Source organism: Notamacropus eugenii, chromosome 1, assembly GCF_028372415.1.
Source record: "Notamacropus eugenii isolate mMacEug1 chromosome 1, mMacEug1.pri_v2, whole genome shotgun sequence".
NCBI classification, from domain to species: Eukaryota; Metazoa; Chordata; class Mammalia; order Diprotodontia; family Macropodidae; genus Notamacropus; species Notamacropus eugenii.
Window position 1 is genome coordinate 431755423 of NC_092872.1, and position 13049 is coordinate 431768471.

Below are 13049 nucleotides of genomic sequence, written 5' to 3' on the forward strand. Positions count from 1 at the left end.
TGAAGGTGTGTCAGTGGAAACCCCAGAGAGACTTTAATTTTGTTTTCTCTTATTATTAATGATTTAAAATGATGTTTCAGATGGCTGTTGATGGTTTGCAATTTTTTTATATAAATAAATATATATAAGAAAAAGGTTACAGTCCTGGAGGAAGAAATATAGAAAATTAAAGAATTTTCTGAAATTTCATAATCTCTTGAATGAATAGATAAATGAATAAAACATTGATTAAGCATTTTTTGGTGTGCAAAGCACCATGCATAGTGCTGAGAGTAACAATAGAAAAGTATGATAGCCCCTCTTCTCAACAAACTAACCCAGGAACGCCTTAGAAATCATGGAATTTCTCCCTATTCTAATGGGGGAGAGAGTACATATCAATCAATCTTTCTATTTGCCCAAGAAGAATTTCTCTGTCTTCCCCATGAAAATGGCAGCAAATTTCAGAATATAATATATGAATGGGAAAAAATTGAAAAAGAAGCTATACGCATAAAGAATGTTGCTGTCTTCTCTAACACTTTAAGGGAACTGTGATCCTCTTTGTCATTGTGGGAAGTTCACAACCCCTTCATGCCTTTTCATTCTGTCTGCTTATTATCTGTGTTCTCCTGTGGATTCTTTCCAAAGCATGGGAAAGGTCTTTCGGTCCTTTTGTGCCAGCAAAATACTAGTGAAGCATTTGAACCACCCATTTGTTATCTCTTGCTCTTATTAGATGATTCACCTACCTCCTTTTCTGATCCTAGTTCTACTTGATAAGATATCCCATATACTGCTCTTTATGAAATAGGTCATCATTGGAAATATACTACAAGCTCCACAAAATCCTTCTTTAATGTTTCATTGTGTCATGGAGGCTACCCTGAATTCTTTGAGGTCTATAGCAAATGGAGCCCAAACTTAAGAAGGTTCTATTTGCTATGCTGGCATTGAGTCCTGGTAATAGGCTAAGTCTGTACTCTGAGGAACATGCAGGGACTTATCAACAGAAGACTGGTCATTAGACTAACAGTTCTTTACCACTGGAAACCATGAAACAAACAAATAAAAATTTAAATGACCTTTCATCCTGTGTAGCCTTTCCATTTCTGCAGTGATGGTAGTGGTCCATTAAGAATCATAGTTTCTAAATTCTTAAAATATTAACTTAACTTTAGATACTCTTTCTCCAGTGACCAAAAAGTGAATAATATTAAATAAAGTGAATTTTCTAGCTAGATGTGAAGAACTTAATGGAATAAAAAGCAAAGATTCTTTCCTGAGATTTGGGGGAATCCAGTTCTAAAGCTGATTTTTGTAAGTTTATTGCTGAAGGCTACATTTTTTTTACATGCATAGAAGAATCACAAAAATCAATCCTATTCACAGACAAAAATGTTTTATTGATGTCTTTTTTTAAATGCCATAATTATTTGAAATCCATAATCATTTCCTGACTCTCCTCCCAGCTTTCACACCCCTCCCTACCACTCCTGCATTGAAACAACTCTTACAACAAGTCAATCAGTCAACAAGAATTTATTATGTCCCTACTATGTGCTACATTGCTGATCTGGACTTCATCATTGGCTTTAGCCACTCATCTTCCTGCAAGATCAAATCCACTCTGAATCTCTCTCCTCCTCAGGCCTTTCTACCCATTGCGTCCCTCATTCCCTCTGTTGGTGGCAGTTGGAGGATAGACATTGGAGAGCTCCTCCCAGATCCTTTATTTTAGGGAGGGGCACAGATGGTTCATCATTTCCTATCTGCCTGAATGACTTCATCAGACTCCCTCCTTATAACTTACCCTCTTTCTCCTCTCCTTTCCCCTTCTTTTTGCGTATTGTCTTTCCCCCGTTAGATTGTGCGCTCCTTGAGAGGAGGGACTGTCTTTTTCCTTTGAGTTCCCCAGAGCTTAGCATAGTACTTGGCCCATAATGAGTGTTTAATAAATATATATTGACTGACTGATCAGACACTACATAGTTGAACAAAACTAACTGAGAAAAACATTGTGGATGATAGTGTATGTAATCTCTTGGTCATTTATTCTCTAGGATAGTTGAGATCAGAACTAATTTGAAACTGACTGTCTTTCAGTTTTACTTTCCCTCACATTGTTGTATTTTAAGTAAATTTAGAAAAACAGAATTTTAAAATATGTTAATGAATTATACTTTAATCCTTTATTTTTTACAGATCTTATTATGACCAACAACAGGGTGTCTAAGAACTCTTTGTCCCCCTGGGAAGCTCACAACCCAATGACTATTTCCCCCATTTCTACAAAATATTTAGGAATAATAATAATATCTAACATTTATATAGAACTTATTAGTTTCCAGGCACTGTGCTAAACACTCTACAATTATTGTTGTGTTTGATCCTTACAACAACCCTGGGAAGTAGGTACTATTCTTATCTTCATTTTACAGCTGAGGAAACAGAGGCAAACCAAGGTTAAATGACTTGCCCAGGGTCATACAACTAGTAAGTGTCTGAGGCTGAGTCTGAATGCAGGTCTTCCTGACTCCAGGGCCTGAGACTCTATCCACTGTGCCACCATATTGGGGACATCTTTTATGAAGGTGTAAGAAGGGAACAGGTAACATTTCACTAATGGTATTCTACAGTGAATCACATCTTTATAGTAATACAATTGACTAATGTAGAGAATGAAAGGTTCTCTTGTGCTTATGTCTTCTTGACCATAAGAAAGCCTTTCAATTGACCAAAATATTACTTTAAAGCATTCTTCCAACAAGTTGATTTCCATGAAATATAGTCAAGTCATTAGAAGATTTCTTGAAAACTATAACAGCAGAGATGACTTTTTTAATGATCAAATAATTATTAAGAAATTCAGTAAAGCTGGGGTAAACATTGATAATATGATTAAAAGATCCTGGCCCATATGGAAATTAAAATAAAAACCAAATCCAATTTATTGAATTCAAGAAAAAAATTGCCAAAATCAATAATCGATTACCTTAAAGGTAGTAACAGCACAAATAAAATATATGTGAATATAAGGGATGCAGCCAAAGCAATACAGAGAAGAAAAATTATAGTGCTGAGTGTCTTTAATGACAAAAGATTAATATGGAAACTTGCATTTAAGGAAATTATATACATTACTGACTTGAATTTAAATGAACATTTTTGTATTAAGGAACAACTCCCATTTTTATACTTCTTATTTTTTTTAAATATATAAATGGTCATTGTATTTTATCAAAGATTTTTTCTAAGTTTATTAATGTTTTAAATAATTTTATTACTAATCTAACTAACTACATCGTTTTCCTAAAATCGAAAGATCCCTTTCTTGTTATAACTCCCTTTTGATCATAATGGATGATTTATAAAATTGTAGTCCATCTGCTAATAATTTATTTAATAATTTTGTACCAATATTCTTCACTGAGATGCACCATGTGATAGAAAGGATAGAGAAGTGGTTTGAGAATCAAGAACATTTGGACCTGCCCTCTGACACATAATGGCTATTTGACCCTCAGAATCACAACCCATAGTGCTCCAAGTCAACCCTCTGATACTATTAGTTACAGGCTAGCTGCTGTTCTACATTGGTAGAGGGAAATTCCTTACCAGGAATTCTCTCTCCTACTGAAAACACAGATCTGAACCAAAGACCTTCAACCCAGGCAGGGAACCTGTGGCCTTGAGGCCACATGTGGCCTCCTAGGTCCTCAAGTGCAGCCCTTTGACTGAATCCAAACTTCACAGAACAACTCCCCAAGGATTTGTTCTGTAAAACTTGGATTCAGTCAAAAGGCTGCCCCCGAGGACCTAGAAGGCCACATGTGGCCTCGAGGCTGCAGATTCCCCACCCCAGAGTATCATTGTAATGGTATGAATCTACAGTTCTTCTTCTTGTTCCTTCCTGAGTTTGGGACCAGAATTAGAAAGAATTGAGTAGAGTGCCTTCTTTTCTTTTTTAAAAAAAGCTTATATAGCTTTGGGGTTATGTGTCCTTTGAAAGTTCCACAAAAGTCACTTGGGAATACATCTTTCTTTTATGGGCCATTTCATTAATAGTCTGGTTCCTTTTTTTTCTGATATTGAACCATTTAGATGATCTATTTATTGTTTTGTCAATTTTCCCATTTTATTTTTTTGTAGGTAGTCATCCATTACTTTTACGTTCTTAGATTTATTGGCATGTAATTGCGTGTAATTTTTAAAAAAGAGATTTATAACTTCACTGGCATAAGGAATTCTCAGAGAGGAAGCCTTACCAAGTCAAATCAGTCTTTGAACGTTGCCTGGATCACCGACAGGTTAGATGACTTACATAGGGAGAAATGGTCAGCATGTGTCAAAAGTAGGATTTAAACTCAGACCTTACTGACTCCAACGACAGCTCAGTCATCACTATGCCAAACTACCTTGTGTACATTCTCCAGTAACTTTCTCTATTCACTATTTGTTATTTCTCCTTTCTCAGCATTATATGCAATAGGGAAACCCTATAAACTTTCCTACTCAGAACAGGATTTAAACAAGGCTTCTCCTTCTTACCATCATTATTTCAACACAGTCTTATAAATGTTAGCTATAGGAAAAAAAAAAGATAAAAGGAATAGGCATTGGTAAGTATAGAAACTGATGCTGGCCCCAAGGGGCTTGGATAACTAAGCCTTTTCCGTCACAACTAAGAGTTCCTTCTGCCCCAGATAAAGGCATATGATAAGTAGATTAAGTCCTGGGGGAAAATGGCCTCTAATGGAAGAGATAGGCTCTTTTTTTTACCCCTTTTCATTCTTTACACACCTGCCCTGCACCACCAAGCCCCAGAGAAAGCTTAGGTTTGGTTTATATCTAGGTCTCTCCAAAAAGGGGAAGTAGAGAGGTACTCAGTATAAAATATGAATCAGGTATGAGACAGATACTTATTCTCTTCACACAAAAAGCTTGTTTCACAGCTTCTTCATGCTCATCATGTGTCTCTCCATTGGCATGACTTTCAACTTCAATTTGTTGGAGTGGCTAGATGGCACAGTTGGGCCTGGAGTCAGGAAGCCCTAATTCAAATCTGGCCTCAGGCATTTAGTAGCTGGGTGACCCTGGCAAGTCATTTAACCTCAGTCTACCTCAGTTTCTTCATCTGTTAAGTGGGGTTAATAATAGCATCTACTTCATAGGGTTGTTGTGGGGATCAAATGAGATAATTGTAAAGCCCTTAGCACGGTACCTGGCCCAGAGTAAGTACTATGTAAATTTTAGCTACTTTTATTAGAAATTATAGTATTCTATTATCTGCACCATTACCACATTACTTGAAAAATACTGATAACAAGAAGATGGGTTGGTTAAATTTACAAGACACTTTCCCAAAGGGGAAGGGAAGAGGAAGCGAGAAGGCATTTATATAGCATTTACTATGTGACAAGCACTTTTTTTGTTAAAAAATTTTTTCTATATTACCTCATTTGATCTTGCAAGGTAGGTGCTATTATTATCCCCATTTTCCGGTTGAGGAAACTGAGGAGGACAGAAGTTAAATGATTTGTACAGGGCTACACAGCTAGTAATTATCTAAGACTCCATTTGAACTCTAGACTTTCTAATGCCAGGCTAAATGCTCTATCCACTGCATCACCAGTTAGCTGCCTCTGTAGAGTCAATCAAATCCATTCTTCTGTTTAATTCTGAGCCAACTTTACTTTTGACTTCTGGTGTCCATCCACAGTATTAATGCTGGCTGACAAGCTCTATGTCCATGAAACTATCATAGCGTCAATGGATAGTAAGTCATTCTATATCTAATTGGTTTTTCCTATGTGCATAGTGAGGACAAACTATTTTGAGTGACTATGGATATAATTTAGGAGGCTCTGCAATGTTTTGAAACTTGATGTAATCAGCAGAATGTCATCTGCAAAAAGGAACATCTTAAGGTCTTTATCATTCATAAGGAATCCCTCTTCCTCCTTGAGAGTGGTGGACACTTTGGGTGAGCAAACATTTCCCTATCCGATGACCCCCTTTATGTTCGTAATCAGAGGGTCATCAAACACATAGTTATTAAACTTTTATTAAATACCTATTATGTGCCAAGAAAGATAGTCCCTACTCACAATCTAATGGGTGTGATAACATCCTAATAACTATGTACAAACAAATTTTGCATAGAATTGGAAATAATAAATGGAAGGAAGCCTCTGGAATTAAGAGGAATTGGAAAAGGCTTTTTGTAGAAGGTGGAATTTTAGCTGAAACTTGAAGGAAGCCAGGAGGTAGAAATGAGGAAGGAAAGCATTCCAGGCATGGGGAACAGCTGAGAAAAATGCCCAGAGTCACATATGGAGTATCTTGTTTGATGACTAGTAAGGAGGGCAAGGTGGATCACAGAGTACATGGTAGAGTATAAGGTATAAAAAGACTGGAAAGGTAAGAGAGGGTCAGGGTACAAAGGCTTTGAATGCCAAACAGAGGATTTTATATATGATGCTAGAAGTGACAGGGAAATGTTGGAGGTGTGTGTTTTTGTGTATGTGTGTATGTGTGTGTGTGTGTATGACACTGTCACACTTGTGCTATGGGAATATCACTTGGACAATGTGGAGGATAGACTGAAGTGGGGAGAGACTTGTGGGTACAGACCAACCAGCTGGCTAAATGCAATAGCATCAGGGAATAAGGACCTAAAACAGTGGTAGTGGTAACAGAGTGAGGAGTGGTATGTTCAAGAGATGTGGAGAAGGTAAAATTGACAGGACTGGACAGCAGATTGACTATGGCTGGGAGGGTAGTGAGAGATAGTGAGAAGGAGAGGATGACACCTAGGTTGTAAGTCTAGGGGACTGGGATGGTGGTACTCACTACAGTAAAAGAGAACTTTGGAAGTGGGAGAAGGTTTTGGGGAAAAGATGATGACAGTTTTGAACATGTTGAGTTTAAGATATCTATGGAATATCCAATTTAAGATGTCCAATAGGCAACTGGAAATATAAGAGTGGAGTTCAACAGGGAGGTTAGGACTGGATAAGTAGATTTGATAATCATCATTAGAGTAGAGAGTTCTAGAGATGATATCTGAATCCATGGGAGCTGATGAGACCACTAAGTGAAATAGTACAGAAGGAGAAGAGTAGAGGGCCCAGGACCAAGCCCCATGGGACTCTCACCGTTAGTAAGCTTGATTTGGATAAAGATCAGCAAAGAAATCTAAGGGGTGGTGAGATAGATAGGAGAGCCAAGAAAGAGTGGATTCATGAAAATCTAGAGAGAAAAGAGAATCAAGGAGAGAAGGTGACCAATTGTGTCAAAGGCTGAACATAAGTCAAGAAGGATGAAAATTGAGAAAAGGCCATTGGATGTAGCAGTTAGATAATTAGTAGGGACAGCTAGGTGGCACAATGGATAGAGCACTGGCCCAGGACCTGAGTTCAAATCCAGCTTCAGACACTTGACAATTAGTAGTTATGTGGCCCCAGGTGAGTCACTTAACCCTGAGTGCCATGGTGAGAGAGAGAGAGAGAGAGAGACAGAGACAGAGAGACAGAGAGAGATACACACAGAGAGATGAAGAGACAGAGACAGACACAGAGAATTAGTAACTTTGGAGAGAGCAATTTTAGTGGAATGATGAGAGAGTTAAGAAGAAAGTGAGAGTAAAGGTGTTGGAAGTACCTATTTTAAAGTTGTGATCTAATTATGGAATCTAACTTTTGAAAATCTGTCTGTTCCCTAACAACAGTATCATCAGAGATGCCCTTGATGTACATGCAGATTTTCATAAACACGTTATGTTGATGGGAAAGAAGGCATATGTTTCAGTAGTAATTAACATTCTCTCTTTTGTTAACAATGAGGACCAACATTTTTCCCTCCTTCAAATAAATTGAGAATTCTTCGCTCAACAGCTTTAAAACTGAGCGAAGTCCAGTATAATACTCAGAAAATACTTGACCTAGTTGAGGTACTTTTCCTATCTTTGTTTTCACTGGTACCATTTCCACTTCTTCAACAAGAACAATTGGTTCTGGGACACTAGAATTCATTATTAAATTTATTTATTTAACTTTTAACATTCATTTTCACAAAATTTTGGGTTACAAATTTTCTCCCCTTTTATCCCCTCCCCCCCCAAACACCAAGCATTCTAATTGCCCCTATGACCAATCTGCTCTCTCTTCTATCATCCCTCTCTGCCCTTGTCTCCATCTTCTCTTTTGTCCTGTAGGGGCAGATAGCTTTCTATACCCCTTTACCTGTTTTTCTTATTTCCTAGTGGCAAGAACATTACTCGACAGTTGATCCTAACACTTTGAGTTCCAACTTCTCTTCCTCCCTCCCTCCCCACCCCTTCCCTTTGGAAGGCAAGCAATTCAATATAGGCCATATCTGTGTAGTTTTGCAAATGACTTCCATAATAGTTGTGTTGTATAGGACTAACTATATTTCCCTCCATCCTATCCTGTCCCCCATTACTTCTATTCTCTTTTGATCCTATCCCTCCCCATGAGTGTCGACCTCAAATTGCACTCTCCTCCTCATGCCCTGCCTTCTATCATCCCCCCCACCCTGCTTGTCCCCTTATCCCCCACTTTCCTGTATTGTGAGATAGGTTTTCCTACCAAAATGAGTGTGCACTTTATTCTTTTCTTTAGTGGAATGTGATGAGAGTAGACTTCATGTTTTTCTCTCACCTCCCCTCTTTATCCCTCCACTAATGAGTCTTTTGATTGCCTCTTTTATGAGAGATAATTTGCCCCATTCAATTTCTCCCTTTCACTTCCCAATATATTTCTCTCTCACTGCTTGATTTCATTTTGTTTTAAAGATATGATCCCAACCTATTCAATTCACTCTGTGCACTCTGTCTCTATGTATGTGAGCGTGTGTGCATGTGTAATCCCACCCAGTACCCAGATACTGAAATGTTTCAAGAGTTACAAATATTGTCTTTCCATGTAGGAATGTAAACAGTTCAGCTTTAGTAAGTCCCTTATGACTTCACTTTGCTGTTCACCTTTTCATGGTTCTCTTCATTCTTGTGTTTGAAAGTCAAATTTTCTTTTCAGCTCTGGTCTTTTCATCAAGAATACTTGAAAATCCTCTATTTCATTGAAAGACCATTTTTTCCCCTGAAGTATTATAGTCAGTTTTGCTGGGTAGGTGATTCTTGGTTTTAGTCCTAGTTCCTTTGACTTCTGGAATATACTGTTCCATGCCCTTCGATCCCTTAATGTAGAGGCTGCTAGATCTTGTGTTATCCTGATTGTATTTCCACAATACTTGAATTGTTTCTTTCTAGCTGCCTGCAGTATTTTCTCCTTGACCTGGGAACTCTGGAATTTGGCCACAATGTTCCTAGGAGTTTCTCTTTTTGGATCTCTTTCAGGAGGTGTTCTGTGGATTCCTTGAATATTTATTTTGCCCTCTGGTTCTAGAATCTCAGGGCAGTTTTCCTTGATAATTTCATGAAGGATGATGTCTAGGCTCTTCTTTTGATCATGGCTTTCAGGTAGTCCCATAATTTTTAAATTGTCTCTCCTGGATCTATTTTCCAGGTCTGTTGTTTTTCCAATGAGATATTTCACATTATCTTCCATTTTTCCATTCTTCTCTCTTTGTTCTGTGATTTCTTGGTTTTGCATAAAGTCATTAGCCTCCATCTGTGCCATTCTAATTTTGAAAGAACTATTTTCTTCAGTGAGCTTTTGAATCTCCTTTTCCATTTGGCTAATTCTGCTTTTGAAAGCATTCTTCTCCTCATTGGCTTTTTGAACCTCTTTTGCCAATTGAGTTAGGCTAGTTTTTAAGGTGTTAATTTCTTCAACATTTTTTTGGGTCTCCCTTAGCAGGGAGCTGATCTGCTGTTCATGCTTTGACTTCATGTCTCTCATTTCTCTTCCCAGCTTTTCCTCCACCTCTCTAACTTGATTTTCAAAATTCTTTTTGAGCTCTTCCATGGCCTGAGCCCATTGGGTGGGCTGGGACACAGAAGCCTTGATTTCTGTGTCTTTGCCTGATGGTAAGCATTGTTCTTCCTCATCAGAAAGGAAGGGAGGAAATGCCTGTTCGCCAAGAAAGTAACCTTCTATAGTCTTATTTCTTTTCCCTTTTCTGGGCATTTTCCCAGCCAGTGACTTGACCTCTGAATATTTTCCTCACACCCACCTCACCTCCTGATCCTCCCAGCCCGTGTTTGTGGTCTGAGATTCAAATGCTGCTTCCAGCCTCAGGGCTTTTGGCGGGGGCAGGGCTGCTATTCAGTATGAGATTATGATCTGGTGCTGAGATCGGGGCAGGGCCACCTCTCAGGCTCAGTTCCCTCAGGGGGTTTATGCGCAGACCTTCCGCAATAGATTCAGGCTCCCGCCCGCTTGGGGAGCCCCTGTCTGCAGCCGCCTCTCAGCTTCTACCTCCGGGGGGGGGGGGCCTGAATTATGGGGGCACCCCACTCCCCTCTCGACCCGCCAAAGAGACTCTCTCACCCACCCCTGTCACCTGTGGGTGGAGGGACTTGTGCGGCCGCTGGAGATCCCGTCCCTGAAGCCTGCTCGGATCTGTTTCTCTCGGTGCCGCAGCCGTGGCCGCAGCAGGTCTGGGCTGGGCTTTGTGTCTGCAGCGCGATGGACCTTTTGCGAGAGGTTTGCAGATCCCTCTGTGGGTGGAGGGACCCGTGTGGCCGCTGGAGATCCTGTCTGTGAAGCCTGCTCGGATCTTTTCCTCTCGGTGCCGCGGCCGCGGCAAGGCTGCACTCAGCTCCCAGTCCCGGCGCCCAGTCCGCAGCGCGAAGGACCCCCCGGCGAGAGGTTTGCAGGTCTCTCTGGAACAGAAATCTCCCTCGCTCCAATGTTCCGTGGCCTCTGGGTGCGGAATTCGCCGTGAGTTACTTCCCTGTAGCCATTCTATGGGTTGTGGGTTCAGAGCTATGTGTATGTGCGTCTTTCTACTCCGCCATCTTGGCTCCGCCCCTCCCGACACTAGAATTCAAATGCAGTAGGTACTCTGCACTTAATGAAGAAAGAGTTTATTAAAAATATTTATAGATCTTTTCCATTCTTCTACTGTTTACAGTTCTCCTTCTATTTTCATTCTTCAATTTCCTTGGCATGTCTTAGTTGGGTTTCTCAACAAACTTTATTTATCCTTGTTTTTTCTTTCTCTGCTCTTCACAGTTTTATAAGGCTACACTACTCATAACCTTCTGCCCACCATCTCTAAGCTTTTAAAAAATGAGTTGATAGTCTAAGTCATTATTGTATTTTGCCATGTCTCTTTATTTGGCAAGGAGAACAAATGTTTGCTCAGACGGTTTTTAAGCCTCTTTTGGTTTTCTCTTGGTGGCAACTGATTTACATCAGTTAAACTTCTCTATGAAATCATTATAAACAAGGTCAATGTCCATGTCTCCATCGATTTCCCATTTTTTAGTATCAAGAAGTTGTTTAAATAGGCCAGGATGAAGTCATTTTAATTACACTCATTTTCCCCTCCTCATTTTTATCCTTTCTATTAGTTTTGCTTTAATTTTGGTGTAGGCTTTAACCAGTCAGTTGTCTGACTATACCCAGCAACTATTTCAAGAGTCACTCCCACATCAGTAAGTAATTATTTTCTGTCTATTAAAATATAAATGATTTTTTTTTTGTGATGTGGCTTGGTGTTTGCTATGTCTTAAGTCTCCCAATTCTTTTATTTTTTTGATAAAGTATTCTCTGTGTATAGGTGGGAGTGTCTGTGTAATATACAAACCTTTCATTTCTTTCCTTTCTTATTTCTGAACCGTATCTTCCAAATACTTCTTACTTTCTTCCCTTTTCCCACCCTTGCTTTTATAGCATTATATCAGCAAAGTTCATGTTGATTTAATTATGAGGTTTTATCAAGTTCTTAGAATTTCTCTCCTTCAGCTTCTGTCACAGCTGTTGTCACATTAGCTGCAAATATTTGTCATGAGCACTGAAATACATGACCAAGTATCCCAAGAAATTACCTTTCTTGTTGTTTTTGGATGCTTACAAAACCAATTTCTTTCTCCAAAGAGAGTTGGTATGACCCACATTTCCACTGAGCTACATCTTCCTTTTGTCTTCTGATTTTATTTACTTTTAAATTTTAATTTTCCTCTTAATTACACATGAATGACCCATTTACTCCTGTTTTCCTAAGTTTTTGTTCCTTCAGTTTCATTTGGGGTAGCTTTTCTTTTTGAGCCACCTTCTTTTTTTGACTGAGTGAACAATTTATTCCTTTTCAGGAAGTATCATCTCAATATGGCAATGGGAACTCATGTAGAGATGGATTCAGCCATGATTCCTTTGAGTACACCTACCCACTTTAGGAAACTTGTAAATGCGAATATTCTCAATGATGAGAGAAGTTACATCTAGACCCTTAAGTTCTGTGTTACTCTTGTGGACTTTTTGAACATGTTCAATGACTCTTTTGGAGTCAATAGCCCTACGTCCAGCCCTCTCTTTGGCCTAGGCACACCTGCTAAATCCACCGTTTTAACAATAGAAAGGAACACACTGTTTCATTAGCATGATATCTTTCAAATATTTGGTACCCATACCTTTGATAGTTTCATTGGTTTCACAGGTGTTTGTGGAGTGGATGCAGAGATTTGAATTTCTTGACTTGAGCAATTTTGAGAGGTTCTGCAGATCAACCAAGTACTATACCATTTTAAATGATTACTTGGGGTACCTCATGAAAAGTAGAAGAGAAGGAGCTTTCGTCTTTCGGTTTTCTTTACATCAAGAAAGTCAAGGCTGATACAATTCCTATCTCCCAATGCATATCTTTTCTTTTCTGGTTATTGGACATAGATCTCACATTTAGAGTACCAGCGTGAAATCAATGTTTATAGATGGTCTAAGAACTATATGGTTCTTAGCATCCTCTGCCATTGTCACTATAGAAGTAGAAAGAGGGCCATCTAGAATTGATGGACATTATGATCTTTGCCCTTGTTCCATGGATTGACATGGCCAAAAAATTCATTATTGGTGGTCAGTCCACTGGTGATGATTTCTCCCCTCTACTTAGCTGGTCTGGTCCTTAGGAAACACATCCAATCA